The following is a 17,757-nucleotide window of genomic DNA, read 5'->3' as shown; positions in this document are numbered from 1 at the left end:
AGGAGGAGAAGAGGGCTCGAGGGCGAGGAGGGAAGGCGGGGAGGGACGGACGGAAGGACGGACGGCCCGACGGACGGCCCGGGGAGGGGGCCGCCATCGAGCCAGCCCGGCCCCTCGGCTCCGGCTCGGGGCGGCCGCGGCGGCGGCGGCGGCGGCGCAGGCGAAGGGCGCGGCAGGCTCTATCGAGACAATAACCCCGCCGCCCGGCTCCGGGGGCGGCGGCGAGGAGGAGGTGGCGGCCTAGCGCGACCGCGGCTCTCCCAGCGCCGCGGCGACGTCTTCGCCCCCGCCGGCCGGCTTCGGCCGCCGTCGGGTATCGGGGCGCGCGGGTCGCCCGGCGTCCCAGGCTCGGGGCGGACGCCCCCTCCCCTCCCCCTCCCCGGCGCGCGTGGAGCTGGTTTTCCGGGTTCCCCTGGACCGAGCTGGATCCTGCTGTTCGCCAAGGCAGGAAGTGAGTTTCGCACGGTAATTCCGGGCGGTGTCACGAGTGAAAAGTTTTTTTTTCGGCGGAGATCCTAGTTGGGGCTGGGAAACTCCTGCAAAACTCGAGACCGGGGAAACCAGCCCGCGCGTCCCAGCCCCCACCAAAGCCACCTACTCTTCCTTCTGCGGGAGGCCACTCCACATCCGCTCTCACCGGAGAGTGAAATTGGGCTGGATCCGAAGTGACTAATGAAGGGAAGGAAATCATGTCAGGCGAAGCCTTGAAAAAGCTGCCTTGAGACACTGCCCGAGCGAAAGGTAAATTTCACAAGTGTCTACGAGCCACAAAGCTCCCGGGCCAGAAAACAGAGGAAACTTTAGTGTTTTTCGGTTTTTTTCTCAAGTTCCCCTAAATTCTCCTTTTCTGATGTCGAACGGGATAGTGTTTTAGGTGCTGAATAGTAAGATGTTATCCCTCTTTGGTTATTTCAGAAGAGGTTGTAAGAATGAGGTGGGACGAAAAGTTTTAAGCAATCCGAAGGAAGAGTGCCTTTGTTTGGCACAAGGTCCAGAAGTCTTAGATTCCTGGAACATATACACTGTGTATGTTTCTGATTCATTAAGTTGCTGAACCTGGCAACTTTTGTTTTGGAAGAAAGTTAGGTCACTGCGGGGAGCGATTTGCTGCTGCTGAGATGGCTGCCACATTTGTTTATACTGTTACCGATTACTTGGCCTTTGCGTTTAATTGTATCTATATAGATTTGTTTTTAGTAGCAGTCTTTATGGATATATTTCATTGAGTTTTATAAAACAGAAACCTTTGCCATTCTCAGTCGTTTTTCTAGGTGGGTAATAAATAGATTTCTTCAATAACTTGTTCCTTTCAGACATTTAGAACTTGATAATACTTGTCTGGTTAATTAATTGAAAACAACTGTCGGCTAGATTTTTCTTGTTACTGAGAGTAGAAAGAAAAAGGAGGGAGGAAGTATTGTCGATAAAGAGTGTTACGATTAAAAACACACGTAAACACCTGTGAAGTAGTTTGGTTTGTTGGGACTTAGGTGCAGTTCAGAACAGGACGCAGAGAAAGGAAAGTAAAACGCTTACAACAGTTTTCATGGGCATCACAGTGATTGTGATAAACATCTGTGCTTTTGGAATAGTACAGTATTTACATTTTTGTGTTGGCCCGAATGTTTTGGCCGCCTCAGAGGTGATGAGTATCTACGGTGGTGGCAGGGGTTATTGAAGCATGGGAGACATTCCACCAGTCAGTCATAAATACAAACACTTCTGAACCAATCGGTAGTCTTTATAGATCAAACCAGTTTTGGTCGGAGCAAACACGAAACGGTTTCTTCAGTGGTGTTTTAATGTGTTTTTTTAAGGTTGGTTTTTTTCCATTTGTACTTTTGTGGTAAAGGGAGGTGAAAGATTATGCTTTTGAATAAATATTAAATAAGTATGGTATTTAGTTGGTAGGTATATCTTAAATATAAATGGATGTTTAATTGCCCATGCTACCTCAAGAAAGAATATTTGGCTTTCTTTAGTTCAAAGGAGAGAAAAGTTAGGTCATAAAGGACTAGATCAAATTATTTCACAAATACATTTCAAAATGGCAATCTTTCATCTCTGTTTTGAATTTTTTCCCTAAAGCTTAATCTCTAGAACGCCTTTAAAATATTTTTAAATTGTTGCTAAGATTTGTGAACCATCAGGTAATTCCTGTTAAGTCAAAGTAACTTTATCAGGAAATTTAAAGTAGTTAACTGATCTGCTTTATGATTTTGGAACATATAATTAGGCAACGAAAGAGGTTATTCTTGGGCAGCTGAAAGAGGGGAACAAAATAAATGGCATTGAACTTCAGTCTCCTTATATGGTTTATACTTGGCTTCAGAGCAACAAAGCCTTAATAGAGCAAGTCTTTTATAGAGAGCTATCACTTTGCAAATACGTTTCTCTGCATTAGTAAATTTTACTTATAAAAAGTATTATAGCCCTGGAAAATACTTACATCCCTGTTTTTAGATACAGTTCTTGATTTTTCTTTTTCCCTTGGGGGAGCAATAGTATGTTTAAATGCAGACTTAGTTTGGTGTTGAATTAACTTAAATGAATTTTAGGTTTTAATGTATTATCAAACTATATTTTTCAAAATCTTGTTTAAAATGTGACAGTGGTTTAAAAAGATTAAAAAAAATGATAAAATATTTTAAAATGGCTTTAAAATTTGGATATTCTTAATATTCTAAGAGTTTTCTTGGATTAAATTGGCAAATCTAGAGTACTTCCAAGGTGTCTGTACAAAATGCACCCTGAATGGCACTGTTTATTGAAGGTACTTAAGAGTTTTCCATGGTGATAAACTTAATCTTTCAACTAATGGATTCAAATATTATATTATGAAGTCTGCCTGTTGTTTGAGAACAAACTATTAGAAATTTTTTCATGTCTAAAAAGCTTACAGAGGTTCAGATATAGAAAGCAAATTTTTTATTGCATGTTTTTTCTTAATAAAGTGGTAACTATAATTAGTGATATTTCATGTGTATTGTTGGTAAATCTCTAAAATTCAGCTATTTTAGTGATATTGGTATTGAGCTCCTGGTAGAAACAACACCTTACTATAAGAAAGACATGAAAATTTCGGAAAATTAGGTGCATATTTGGCCATTTATTTTAAATAGTTGCTTATAGATGACACAGTTTAGAGCTTAAGTTGTTTTTGGTTTAGAAATAGATTATGGCAGTGTTTATAAAGTATTTGGGCTAATGCAGATTTTAGTAATGTTGGATAGGAAAGTAATTTTTCCTTTTGTAATTGCTACTTATCTAGATTGTCTTTAAACAGACTTTGTTGACTGAACTTTTATTTTGACTATTACCTTTGCTCATCCATTTCTCTATCACGTCGTGTTTTTTTTGGGGGTAGGGAATACCTGTGTTACAAATTCCTAAAGAAGCCTTTCTCTTTTCCTTTCCTGATAACATATATTGTACTTGTGTTTAGTTCTTCATAAGAAATTATTCAGTTTTTGAATGCACACTATTTACCATGAAAAAAATCTGTGTGTGAATTACGCTCTATAATACCTACTTTCGAATTGTCTAAGGAAATAAGCTCAGCATTTCTGCTTTCCACTTTTTCTGTGATTTTACTCCCTATTATTTTTTATGTTTTTGTGCCTGAAATCACTTGAATGGTAGTACACCCATTTTTTTCAGATTTAACTTTTTTCTGTCTTGTTTCCTAATTGTAAAGGAGAAATCTAGCTTTACTCAGCATTCTTCTCTAATTCCTTTATCTTCCTATTTTTATAGTTAGCTTCATTTACTTCCCCTATTCTCTCCATGTTCAGCTTCTGTTTTTTAATTATATTTTGCTCGTCTCCCATTTCTGAACTTTACCAGTTTATGCTGACCACTTCAAAAATTGTTTAAAAGATGAGTAGGAGACATTTATTTGGTCAGTTCCACTGAACTTTCAACATCCCTTTTCATTCCCACTCAATTTACATGCCAATATTTAACCTAATACTCCTCAGTATATTTTAATTTTACTTTGTTTCCTCATTTCTTTTTTCTCTTCAATATCCCTAAAATTACCTCTGTAAAGATAATATCATGTTATTATGTACTCTTATGTTTATTAACCCCCTTTACCTTCTTGCTTTCTTATGCTTTTGGCCTCTTACAGCACTAAAGCTTACACTTCTGTATCTCCCTTCTCTATTTGTTCCTTTCCTTCTTCTCAGATTAGGTGTCTTATTTGTCAATGTCTAAATTTTTGAAATTGCCTTCTTTTATCTTGTTATGAAATAGCATGAAATTCTATCACTTATTTTATTCTTCTCACTTCAAATTTTTCCAGGTACCGTTGGATGAAGGCCATGCCAGGCTTTATAATTGACAGTGTATGAGACAGTAGAAAAGAATATCTAAAAATTAAGTTAATAAAAGAAGATTCTACTTATCTGGAGATTATTTACCTATTGAATGTGGTATAAAATAATTAAGATTTAAGTAATCAAAATAGATGTAATAAAATCTGGGGGCTTCATTCATAGGAGCGTCCTTATTCACAGCGCATTTGTTTTTGATTATACTGAGCTGTTTCTTGCCTTTCATGTACTAGAAGAGGTGAGAAAGCACATTGACAACATCATGAAGCTAGGGACTATGATACAATGAGAGAATAGAAAAGTAGAAAAAAGACTTAACTTAGAAAACAGAATAGTCTCACATTGCAAGCAATATAGCCCATGTTTTGTAGTAACTAAATGGAAAGTAACCTTTAAAAATTGTATAAAAATAAAAAATTTAAAGAATAGTCTCAGCTTGCTTTAGGGAAGAGTGCTGTATACATTTTATTTGTCATTAGGAGGATTCACTCAGTTATAGCATAGTAAAATTATAAGTAATAGTAATTAGCCCTAAAGCAGCTGTTTTCAAACTTTTTATTGTTAGGATCCCTTTACTCTTAAAATTTGCTGAGAATCCCACAGAGCTTTAGTTTACATGGGTTATATTTATTTTATTTCCTGTATTACAGAGTTTTACAAATTAATTAAATCATTGTGTGTTAGTGTAACACTTTTAACAAAAATACAACTGTTTCCAAAACAAATAGTGGCATTATTATATGTATTTGTAAGGCTCTTGTGTCTGGTTGAATAGAAAACAGTTTGATTTTTGTATCTGCTTCAGCATTCAATCTTGCAGTATACTGTTTTGGTTGAAGTATATGAAGAAAATCCAGTATCATACAGACATATGGTGGGATAAGTATTTTAGCCAAAACTTGGCAAATGGTAGTTTTTTAAAGGAGACCTGCAGTGTTGAATCTTGAAATCATATCAGTGAATTTCCATTTCTTGTTTCCTGAAACAAGAATGAATCTTTTACCTGTTTACGATTTTGTAACACCATGTATTGGTTGTTTGGGAAATATTGGTTTGTTGAGTTAATACATTTTTTTCCCCAAAAGTTGACACATTTAATTTGGCAGTAATAAAACCAGAAAAGTTGTTAATGTCACAAGTGATCTCATTAATATGAAGCTGTCAAGCTCAGGGTGGCAGATATAAGTTTTCCACAATTTTAAATTTTCACTTGGAAGCTCAAATGCTAATCATTGGTAACAAATACTGTCAGTGTTCTCCCCTTGAAGTTACAGGCTTACTTAGTTTATTTTTGAGAAAATGTCTGCCAAATTCCTAAATCTGTATAACCATAGTTTCTCATTCTCTTTAAGGTCAAAATGTTGTTTCATTAAAAAAAAAAAAAGGCTAATTTACTTTTTAAGTCTAAGTCCTTTTCCTCAAGATTGCCAATTCTCTACAGAATATGAAGAAGACACATATTGAAGAGTTGAGAATTAATAAAATTATTATTTTCTTGGAGGGGAAATTCTGTGACAGTCCATTGGTTAGGACTCTATGCTTTTACTGCTGATGGCCCAAATTTGATCCATGTTGAATGGTCAAATTTTAAAAAAGTTATTTTTTTTACTGCTTCATTAAAGATATCCTTAAGTGTTTGAAAAGAAATCTGTGAGTATATAATGCTGCTAGTCTAGCTTAATATCACTGCCTTTGTGCTAAGATACTAGAGATTTTACCTACCATTGCTGTCAGTATAGTGGGAAAGGGTAAATGATATTTTAATATTAGGATGAAATAGTTTAGACCTTGAAAATTCCTTGAACATGTCTCAGGACTTCCCTGGTCCATTGCTCACACTTTGAGAACTTAGGTGGATGTTGGGATTGGGGAGCTCTTGTTATTTGATTCCCTCCCCCCACCCCCATTCTGGGAGAATCCTCTGGCTTGATTGTTTAGTTCATTAATTTGGTCGTCAGTTCATTTTAATTATTTCATTTCTTTTGGGGAAGAAAAGTAGAGTTTCTAAGAACTCTTGCTTTTTTTTTTTTTTTTTTAGTAGGAATTGATTTTTATTTTTTAGTGTTATTTTTGGTCGACATGTATTTGAATCTCTGCTATATATATATAGTGTGTGTGTGTGGCGCGCACGTGTGGTCAGTTGTGTCCGTCTCTTTGTGACCCCATGGACTCTAGCCTGCAAGGCTTCTCTGTCCTTGGAATTTTCCAGGCAAGAGTACTAGAGTGGGTTGCCATTTCCTCTGCCAGGGGATCTTCCTGACCCAGGGATTGAACCCAGTCAAGATACATATTACTTTTACATTATCTTGTTTTTGCTCCTTTAAAAATATAAGAAGTTTGTACCTATTGTGCTTGGAATTTATATCATGCTTTTGGTTTTTCCTCAGATGTTAGATTTTTCAAAGTTTTATATTACGGTCCAGACTACACCGTATTGGTCATTTAAGTATTTCCGCAGGCCAAGAGAGTCCCTGTTCTTCTGTCTTTGGTCTGTTTAGCTAATGGGTTTCTCCTTATGGTAGCTTGTCCTCTTACATGTATTTCCTGTCCCTCGGGGGATAATATTCCCCTCTTTTCACAGTTAAACTGTCCAAGTGTCGTATCTCCCACATTATAGAGAGAGCTCCATGGCTGGAGGCCTTAGCCATGCAGCTCTTCTACTGTGGTTTTATTACCTGGCTCACTGCCCAGGACACACTTCTCCCAATTCTTCTTGCTACGAAAACTTACCCTTTTTGGAGATCCCACTTTGTGCTTGTTTTGTGTATCTGGTTCTTCAAATGTGCTTGTTGTCTACCCTACCCCCCCACCAACTCCATGTCCCAATCCACTTTTTCTTCTGTGCAAATTCCTTTCTGTTCTTATCTGAAGATGTACTGCTCCTAGGTTTTTACTTTGCCAACAAAGGTCCGTCTAGTCAAGGCTATGGTTTTTCCAGCGGTCATGTGTGGATGTGAGAGTTGGACTGTGGAGAAAGCTGAGCGCCGAAGAATTGATGCTTTTGAACTGTGGTGTTGGAGAAGACTCTCCAGAGTCCCTTGGACTGCAAGGAGATCCAACCAGTTAATCCTAAAGGAGATCAGTCCTGGGATTTCTTTGGAAGGACTGATGCTAAAGCTGAAACTCCAATACTTTGGTCACCTCATGCGAAGAGTTGACTCATTGGAAAAGACCCTGATGCTGGGAGGGACTGAGGGCAGGAGGAGAAGGGGGCGACAGAGGATGAGATGGCTGGATGGCATCACCGACTCGATGGACATGAGTATGAGTGAACTCCGGGAGATGGTGATGGATAGGGAGGCCTGGCGTGCTGCGATTCATGGGATCGCAAAGAGTCGGACACGACTGAGCGACTGAACTGATAGATATTTTTTGGCTTTTTATAAATTTTAAACACATCTTTATTAATCACAATAGGAACCATTGCAATCAACATATTTTTGGCAATGAGAAATAAGTTTGTTTATTGCTGTAGCGTAAAAGTCCATGCTTTGGGAATTGGCAGACTCTTGGAAAGCATTTTCTTTTTTTTTCCTCCAAACTTGAAACTTTTTGTTTTATGTTGGAGTACAGCTGATTAACAGTGTGGTTGTAGTTTAGGTGAACAGGGAAGGGACTCAGCCATATGTGTACATGTTTCCCGTGATGTGGGTGATTCTCCCCCAATCACCCTCCTATCCAGGGATTTTTTTGGTAATTTTTTTCATATTTTAAAATTTGAAACAATGACAGATACACAGAGAAGTTGGAAGCATAGTGCAAATAACTTTTTTGTTCTTGTCAACCTGATGCCTCATCACTTCTAAATAATGGTTATTTCCTACAAATAAGGGCATTCTCCTACCTAACAACATCATAACTATCAAAATTAGGAAGTTAATACTCCATTACTAACATCTCAGTTTGACAAGTCACTCTAATGTCTTTTAGATTAAAAGTATCCAGTTTAGAATCATACATTACATTTAGTTATATTCTTTAGTCTTGTTTAATCTGGAATAATTTTAATTAATCTTTACTTTCAGGGGATTTGATACTTTAAAGGTTATAGATCTATTTTTAAAAATAAACCTTAATTTGCATTTTTCTGACATTTTAATTAGATTTTGATTAGAGTTTCATGGCAGGATTATCATGGAAGTGATTTTGGATTCTTGTATCTTATTAGGTGGCAAGCAATTTCAGTTGTCCCATTACTGATAGGAATTGGTTATGTAATTAAGATTGTAACTGCTAGACATCTATGTCAAGGTACTCCTTCTTCATTTGTAATTATTAAATATTTTGGGACTGAGTATTGAAACTATGTAAATATTTTGTTCCTCATCAGATTTTTAATTTATTTACATCTATCTATTCATGATTACCTGTTATATTCACTGATTTATACTCCATTATCATTTATTGTGATGCTCAAATTCTTGTTGATTTTGCTGGTGAGAACCCCTTCAGCTGGTTTATTTTCTTTTGACATACTTGTATTTTCCTTCTTCCTTCTTTGAGCACTTTTTTTTGTATTTAGTGCAATATACTGTTCCAGACTTACCTTCAAACCTGCTGCTTCAGTTATTTTTAGTGGAAAGTGGTACTTAGAAGCCAAAATCAGGGCACTTCTTGTACTTGCTGCTCTTAGGGTGTTGCTGCTCCTGGCCTTCTTAGTATGTAGAACTAGGGAATATTTTTATGTGCGCAGACATACACATTCATATCTATGTTTCTGTAAAAACAGACTGATTTCACAATGATACTGCCGGTTCTAGTCTAGCACCAAGAGTTCACTCCAGTGTTTTCCCTTTCCATATTTGTAACCTTTCTCTGCTAGTGAGAACTAGTTTTGTTTCTGTACTTTTTTTTGGTGAGTGAGATGAGGTAAGCATTTGATAAGGCAGACATTTTTAGCTACAAGGCCCTGTAGTTCAGTTAATTTTTGAAGTATTTATAAAGGAATAAAATTGTAAAATGTAGCACATTGTAAAATACACTGGGTGAAATATTCCTTAGTAATTCCAGGTTACTGTATGAAAGGGGGATGGAATGAATCAGTACTTTCATAGTGTAGTAGGTTACTTGTGGAGATGATATTGGGGCTTGATTTTAGTATGAATGCAGTGATTTTGGTGCAACTGTGTTTTTCCATATGAAAGTTGCATAATTCCAAAGTTTGGAATTACCTTACCTTACCTTCTTGATAATTGTGTCCTTGGAATTTCAATCTGTAGACCAGTAGACCAATTCTAGAATCCTGTGGGGTGGGGTGAGAGAAAGTTGTGTCATTTGTGTTAGGGCTAACACAGGAAACCTGTAATCTCAAAATGAATCTCCTTGCCATGGTTATCACCTAGTCTAGAATAAGTTAGTTTGACTAGCCCCATCTCTGAAGATTATGGAAGTGATTTTAGAGGTATATTGGGATATTATTTTGTGACTAGAATAGATTTATTCTTAGTCTTCTAGGAAAAGATAAGGATCCTGGCAGCAACAAATGGATTCTTTGGGTGCCCTGTTAATCTCTGGAGACTTCAAAAGATTTAGTTGATTGTCCTGGGGCTAACTGCAGAATGTTAGCGTGTGTATAGTAGATGCAGTTCAACCCATCAGAGATACCTGATAGCAACATAATGTCCTGTCTGCTCTTTCTTTTGAAAACTGTTCCTAAACTAGAAACTCTTTGAGTCTGTCTTCTTTATCTCTTTGAACTTGATTACCAAAATGAGTACCATTTCTATCCGTTCTGTCTTTTAGGTATGTGTAGAGTAAAATACTTCAGGGTAGGGCTTCCCTAGTGGCTCAGATGGTGAAGAATCTACCTGCAATGCAGGAGACCCAGGTTTGATCCCTGGGTCGGGAAGATCCCTGGAGAAGGAAATGACAGCCCATTCCAGTATTCATGCCTGGAAAGTTCCATAGAGGAGCCTGGTGGACTACAGTCCGTGAGGTCTCAAAAGAGTCGGACACAACCGAGCAATTAACACTTTTCAGGCTTGGAGGGCTGGACAAGGTATAAGCAGTGAGAGACTTTTACCTTAATTTTTTTTATTGTTGATAAAATACAGAAATTTATAGTATAGAAGGTGAAAATTCCATATACTTCCATCTCCCAGAGATTCTCAGTGTGTTGTGTTCTTCTGAAGACTTCTATATGTATTCTAACATGTAAGTGTACATATATGTGCATGTCTAAGTATCTTTAGATAAAATGGAAGATGAAATATTTCAATGTAAGAGATTATAATAGGTATGTATGTATGTTAATTAGCATTAACATTTCTAGGTTGTTTCCCATGTTGATGAAAAATTAATCAGTTGGTCTAAGAATTGGAAAATTTTATTTGCGCCAAATTTAAGGACTATAACCCAGAAAGGGCATCTCAGAAAGCTCTGAGAACTGTCCCGCCCATTAGAAATCAACACATGCTTTATATAAGCTATTTTGAGACAGCGGCTGTACATTAAATGAAGTATTATTGGCAGTTTACATAATCCAGATTTAAGCACCATCATGGTGGGTCATGTGACCCTTTATAAGATCAAGAAGGAATAGTATCCTTTGAGTTGTCCTGTTGTTGGGAGAATGATGTGTTTTTTGGCTACACTGGGTCTTCATTGCTGTGCATGCTGCTGCTAAGTCGCTTCAGTCGTGTCCGAAGCTTCAGGCTCCGCTGTCCCTGGGATTCTCCAGGCAAGAACGCTGGAGTGGGTTGCCATTTCCTTCTCCATGCTCTGCATGAGCTTTCTCTAACTGTGGCAAGTGGAGGCTGCTCTCTGGCTGCAGTGCATGGGCTTCTCACGGTGGGGGCTCGTCTGGTTGCCGGGCACAGTCTCTCGGGCTTGCAGGCTTCAGTGGTTGCAGCCCATGGGTTTAGTTGCCCCGTGGCGTGTGGAATCTTCCTGGACCAGGAATCAAACCAGTGTCCCCCTGCATTGTCAGGCCGATTCTTAACCATTGGACGTCCAGGAGAATGTTGCTGTTTATGGTTGAGCAGGTATGCCTGTTGATAGGGGAGGTTTGGTCAATGCAAAATGAGGATACACAATGCACAGAGGAGACTAAAGGGTAGAGAAAATTTTTATGTTTAAATTTTTCTTGGCATAAATACGAATTTTATTTCATATTCATGACAGTGCTGTGCGAAATATAAGTTTATTCTTATACTCTTTTTAAAAATAATTACACTTATTTTTGGCTGTGCTGGGTCTTCGTCATTGCACAGGCTTTTTTGTGGTTGAGGCAAGCAGGGGGTACTCTCTAGTTGAGGGGCATCGGATCTCAGTGTGGCAGCTTTCCTTGTTGTGGAGCATAGGCTCTGGGCGCCCAGGCTTCAGTACTTGCAGCACATGGGCTCAGTATTTGCGGCTCCTGGCCTTCAGAGTACTGGCTCAGTAGTTGGGGCACGTGGGCTTAGTTGTTCCGCAGCATGTGGGATCTTCTCAGATCCGGGATTGAACCCTTGTCTCCTGCATTGGCAGGTACATTCTTTACCCCTGAGCCCTCAGAGAAGCCCCTATTCTTGTATTCCTTGTATGTAAGTTTTTACACTGGTGTGTATGTGTATATATATATATATTTATTTATTTTTTTTCCGGTGGATAAATACCAAAAGTACATTTGCTGTATGTGTAGTTGAAATTGATTGATAGATTCTCTCTGAAGAGTTTGTATCCATTTATACTTCACCAATAGTATATGAGAGTACCTTACTATAAGCATTCTTGGACAAATTGGATATTAGCTATCCTAAAATATTTGTATAAATCTGAGACCGGCAGTGTTGTATGGCTTATGTATAATTTAGGCTTTGGAGTCAGATTGCTATTTACTGATTGTGTCTGCCAAGTTAAGTGTAAAAATTATTTTAGAAATACTATGTATTTGTATGTGTTTTGTTTTCTACATGAATTTAGTTGATTTGCTGTTTATACACTTTGGTTGTGTTGTTTGCTATATAGTAGTTTAAATTTTAATATAGTTAAGTTTGTCAGTTTTTATGCATTTTTGGGTTTAATGGTATTCTAGGAAGGATTGATGCCAGGATTATAAAAATAATAACTTGTTTTCTTACTTTGGCTTAAGAAGTGAAGTAATTATCTAGATTGATTCTCTCCACATTTCTAACCAGGTGTAACACCATTTGTTGAGTAAATCATCTTTTTACTTCTAAAAATTCTACCTTAATTAATAGTAAATTCCCAAATACACTTAATCTGTATCAAGGTTTTCTTTGTTATTTATTTATTTATTTATTAATCTTATGCTATCTTGATTCTCCCCTCCCCCATTATAGTATTCATATCTGGAAGTGTTAGTTTATTACTCTACTTTTGAAAAAATTTGCCAGGTGGACTTGAATCATTAAGTTCTAAAAAATACTTCTTGTGTGTATCTTGATTGAGAATGCTTGAATTTATAGATTAGTTTAAAAAGTAATTGATACCATTGGAATAGCATAGCTCTTTCTAAGAAAGTAAATTTTCCATTTATTTAACTTTTTATGCTCTTCAGTTGATTTTATGATTTTCTTTTTGTTACATCCAGTGGCTTTTTTTTTTTATTAGTATGTGTAATACTGTGAGGAATTATGTTGGTTTTTGTTGTTGTTGTTAAGCTTATTTCCAAAAAACTTGAGGGGAAGGTGAGAGCTGCTGTTGCTGTGAATGGGGCTATTTCTTTAATTGCATTCTTATCTGGATACTTAAATAGAAGGAGGAGATTGATTTCTCATGTTTATTATCTGCTGCATTCTACTGAAGACTTTAAAAAATCACTAGTAGATTTTTAGATGGTATGCTTGGATCTTCTAGGTATATAATTATAAATGAACCAGTAATAGCACTTAAAAAAATTGAATAATAAATTATTAAATTGTATATTCTCATGTTTCATAATTAATAACCTATCTTTTTAACTGTGAAATTCTTCCCTCGTTTTCCTTCATTGCTTGAGATCATCCTCCAAGGTTAGGATAGCAGTCTGATTAATCTTTGAAAGGGGGATTTTTATTATTGCCTAGGAGTTTCCATTTAATCATACTACACTTTCTTCCTCTAGCATTGTCTGACTGAGGGAATGGGAAAGGGAACAAGAAAACTTGCTAATCAACTCTTGAGGTTGATTTAAGTAGAAGCTGGTTTCTTCTATCACTGTTCTGCCCTTTAACTGCCTGTTGACGGTAACTTCAGTGGTATGAGAATGGCTTCTTGAATATTGTTTTTCCTTGACTGCTTTTTGATTTATTTCTGAGAAAAATGCTACTACTTATAAACATTTCCCTTGAACTCTTAGTATGTTACTGTGATGCACAGTAGTAATTATGTATATCTTTTAATGATAGTTATTTTGGTCCTTTATTTGATTATAATATTAAACTCCAGCTATGTAGTTTATACACATAGTAAATGTTTCCCAAGAGATCTTTGCCACTGCTTACTGCACCCTAGGGCAGCAGCCCCCAACCTTTTTGGCCCCAGGGACCAGTTTCCTGGAACACAATTTTTCTATAGACTGGAGGCCGGGGCAGGGTGGTTTCAGGGTGATTCAAGGCATTACATTTATCGTGCACTTCCTTCATTTCTATTACTATTAAGTTGTGCTATATGATGAAATTATTGTACAAGTCACCATAATGCAGAGTCAGTGGGATCCCTGAGGTTGTTTTACTGCAACTAGATGGTCCCATGTGGGGGTGACGGGAGACAGTGACACAAAAGTGTGTCCAGTCTTTGTCCAGTCTACTCTGTAATCTCGTTTTGGTTGCTGTCACTGCAGAAAATCCTGCTTCACAAAGATGGGATGTTGAAAATGGAAGCAGGCTTTTCTGTGCTTTTGTGGAAATCTAAGGATATTCTGCCTTGACTTTAATCTAGAGTGGATGGAGATTTGAAGTCGTCTCATACTTGTAGGACCACTGTTATTTGCAATCTCCAGCAGTTGATCTTTTCTAGCTTGGACAAAGTCAGTTCACCTGCCTCATTCACAAATAGGTTGTGGGTCCATTCTTTTCCAGTATTGGGGTCGTTTGTGGTTGAGAAGTAATGCTCAAACTATTTTGAAAGCTGACATAGGTGATACGTGACTTGGGAGAAAGAAGGCCCAGGCTGTCTCTTTCAAAATCGCTACTAATGTTTGAAACGTGAAAAATCCCAATGTCCACTCATCGCCCATAATTCCAGTTTGGCTTTAAGTGCAGCCACTTCATCTGCCAACTGGAACATCTGTTCTCCCCTGAAGTGACAGGGTCCATTGAGCAAGTTGAAAGTGTCACACAGGCAAGTTCTGCGACCCATTTTTTGTGACTGAAATGTGCTGCAGTGGTGACCGTTTTTCTAAAAGAAATCTGTGGAATGACTCTCGTAATTTAGAAACTCTGGCCTCTAGAACGCCATCTCACTTCTGTGTATAAGAGAAGATGTGTGTGCCCTGCATCCATGTCCTCAGAGCTGCATGAACAGACGTGAGTTAAGGGCATATACTTTAAGGTGGTTGACAATTTTAATCACATCTTGCAAAATGTTAAGTTCAGGTGACATTTTTTGGCTAGTCAGCATTTCTGTATGGATGACACAGTGCATAGACTCTCATTCTGAAGCTCCGTCTTTGACCTGAGTAACCGTCTAGTCATGGCAACTGCATATGCTGACACAGAATGACCTATTCAGTTTCCCTGATATCTAACCATTCAAAGACTCTGCAACTGTGATGTTGTTGGCAACAAAAGTGCATGTAACATATCCTCGTGCACATCCTCCTGAAAATACAGCTCACAGAAGCAAGTGTTGTTTCCTTGTCAACATCGGTAGACTTGTCACCCTGGATTGCTTACCACAGTGACTCATTAATTCTCTCTAACAGTTGTGCCTCAGCATCCCCTGCTGTTTCATCAGTCCATCTAGTTAACGGTGCTAGCCATAAGAGGAACGCATGCCACCTTTTCAATTGCAGCCTCTCCTAAAGAGTTCCCTTCACTAATAGTAAAAGCTTCTTTGCTTTAATAAGGCGGTTAGGCACTAAGAATGATGCTGTCAGTGTAGACACAATTGATGAAGAGGTGGACTTTGGTACTTGCTTCTGTTCATCATGTTCATGTTTCTTTATTTTGAGAAGTTCTTCATGTTCACATTTTTTATGTTTGAAAAACTCTAGAGGCTTGTCTTTTAATGCAGAGTGCTTGGTCTCCATGTGGCGAAGCAGTTTTGAAGGTTTCATGGCTTTGTTGGATAGCTGGTCACCACATATTAGTCAGAGGAGCTTGGAGAATGCGAATCACCTGTTGCAGTGAACCCACAATTAAGTAGGACTCTTGGTATTTTCTTTTTAAATCCAACTTTCTTTTTGTTGGCAGTCTTAGAGTCTTTTGCTGTCTCATCATTGGATCTTTCCTTCTTTTCAAAGAAGCTTTGTTTGTGTTTTGCTCATTTTGGCTAGAGTTAGCTTGTGGGCTGACAAAAACTGTGACTGGGATAAGTATGCAGTGCAGGAGAGAGGCATGGACAGAAATGGTAAATAATTGGCAGGCCACGTGTGCACTAAAGTAAGTGTTGGATTCTGACTTAAAGCCTGCCACCAGATGTAGCTGTATAATCGAAGTACATCAACTCACTTGCCACTATAAAGTCTGCCACCACATGCAGCTCAGTTGTGACTTGCCGTTCGTGGATAAAATTTTGATAGGAGTCTGCAAGCTATTGATTTATCATGGTCTCTGTGCAGTCAAACCTCTCTGCTGCTGATATCCATATTTGCAGTCGCTCCCCAGAGTGACTCACCTCCACCTCAGCACCTCAGATCATCAGGCATTGGATCCTCAAAAGGAGCGTGCAACATAGACCCCTTGAATGCATAGTTTAGAGTAGGATTTGTGGTCCTGTGAGAATCTAATGCTGCCACTGATCTGATAGGAGGCAGAGCTCAGGTGATAACTTGAGTGATGGGGAGCAGCCTGCTGCTCACCTCCTGCTGTGTGGCCTGATTCTGAATGGGCCACGGACCAGTACCAGTCATGCCCAGGGGTTGGGGACCCCTGCCGTTGGGTTTATTTTTGTTAGTTTCATATATCAATGACCTTGATCTAATCCTTTCTTAAAATATGTGTCTAATAGGTAATTTGGTTTACATAAAAGACGTCCCCAGAATGGTGATATTGTCCTTAGATTCAGTGGATTTTATCAATGAAAGTGGGTTAGAAACAGTCTAATCTAGGTAACCATTCTTTTATCTTTAACAGAAGAGGAAACTTTTGGTCCAGAGGGGGGGATGAAATCCTAGAGGTCATGTAGTTTATTACTGACATAATGAGATTGAAAAAATAATCTAGGGAAATCCCTGGCAGTCCAGGGGTGCTGTCACTGGTGTGGGCCCAGGTTCAGCCCCTGGTTAGGAAACTAAGATCCCACAAACCACTTGGCACCAAAAAAAAATCCAAGTTCCCTGACTCTGTGGCTTTCCCTTATATGAGAATTTTCCTAGATACGTTCTGAAATAGTCTCTGTAGAAGAGCACTATTTTTAAAAAATTTGCCAAATGTTTATTTTTGCCTTCTTTCAGTTCTCATCTTCCCTGTCCCTCCCCCAGCTTTACTGAGATGTAATTAACATGTAAGCGTTTTGATTTGATACACATATATTGCAATATGGCTACCATCTTGGAGTTAGCTAATACCTCCATCACCTCATGTAATTCCCTTTTCCTTGTTGTGTATTTAAGACCCACTCTCAGCAGTTTTCAAGTATATAGTGTTTGTCAATTATAGTCAATCACAGTGCTGTGCATTAGATTCCCCCAAACTAAATCCTTCCTTCCTACTCACTAACCCCACCCCCTCCCGGGAGACCCTGCTTTCAGTTCTTCTGGGTGTATACCCAGAAACAGAATTGTTGGAACATATAATAATTTCATTTTTAGGTTTTTGATTAACTGCCATATTTTCCACAGTTGGCTGTACTATTTTACATTTCTGCCAGTAGAGCCCAAGTGGTCTAAAAAGAGGTTTAATTTCAGTACATCCTTGTCAGCACTTACTTTCTGTTTTATTTTGTTTTTTGGATAGTAGCCATCCTAATGTGTGTGAAGATGGTATCTCATCTTTTTGATTTACATTTCCTTAATGACAGCAATATTGTACATAGCTCCAAGTGCTTATGTATGTTTTCTTCGGAGAAATGTCTTTGTCCATTTTTGAATCATGTTGTTCTGTTGTTGAACTTTAAGAGCGCTCTGTATTCTGGATGTTAATCCCTTATCCAGATACATGATTTGCAGACACTTTGTCTCATTTTGTGTGTTGCCTTTTTTTCTGTTGATAGTGGCTTGAGGCACAAACCTTTTTTAATTTTTATAAAATCCAGTTGTCTGATTTTTCCTTTATTGCCTCTGCTTTTGGTGTCATAGCCAGTAACTCATTGCCAAATCCAGTGTTGGGAAGTTTTG

At 38.2% G+C, this 17,757-nt stretch overlaps 1 protein-coding gene across 1 annotated transcript in view; it reads left to right on the top strand.

Moving 5' to 3' along the window:
• The first annotated feature begins 623 nt into the window (after nucleotides 1-623).
• The window catches only part of ERBIN (erbb2 interacting protein), a 126,460-nt gene continuing 109,326 nt past the window's right edge, over nucleotides 624-17,757 (top strand). The window contains exon 1 of the mRNA XM_068990560.1: nucleotides 624-741. The gene's annotated coding sequence lies outside the window, so the exon portion shown is untranslated. The remainder of the gene's footprint in view (nucleotides 742-17,757) is intronic.

This window comes from Capricornis sumatraensis, chromosome 18 (assembly GCF_032405125.1).
Source record: "Capricornis sumatraensis isolate serow.1 chromosome 18, serow.2, whole genome shotgun sequence".
NCBI classification, from domain to species: Eukaryota; Metazoa; Chordata; class Mammalia; order Artiodactyla; family Bovidae; genus Capricornis; species Capricornis sumatraensis.
The sequence above is the reverse complement of the archived record's forward strand: the minus strand, read 5'-3'. Positions and strand labels throughout refer to the sequence as shown.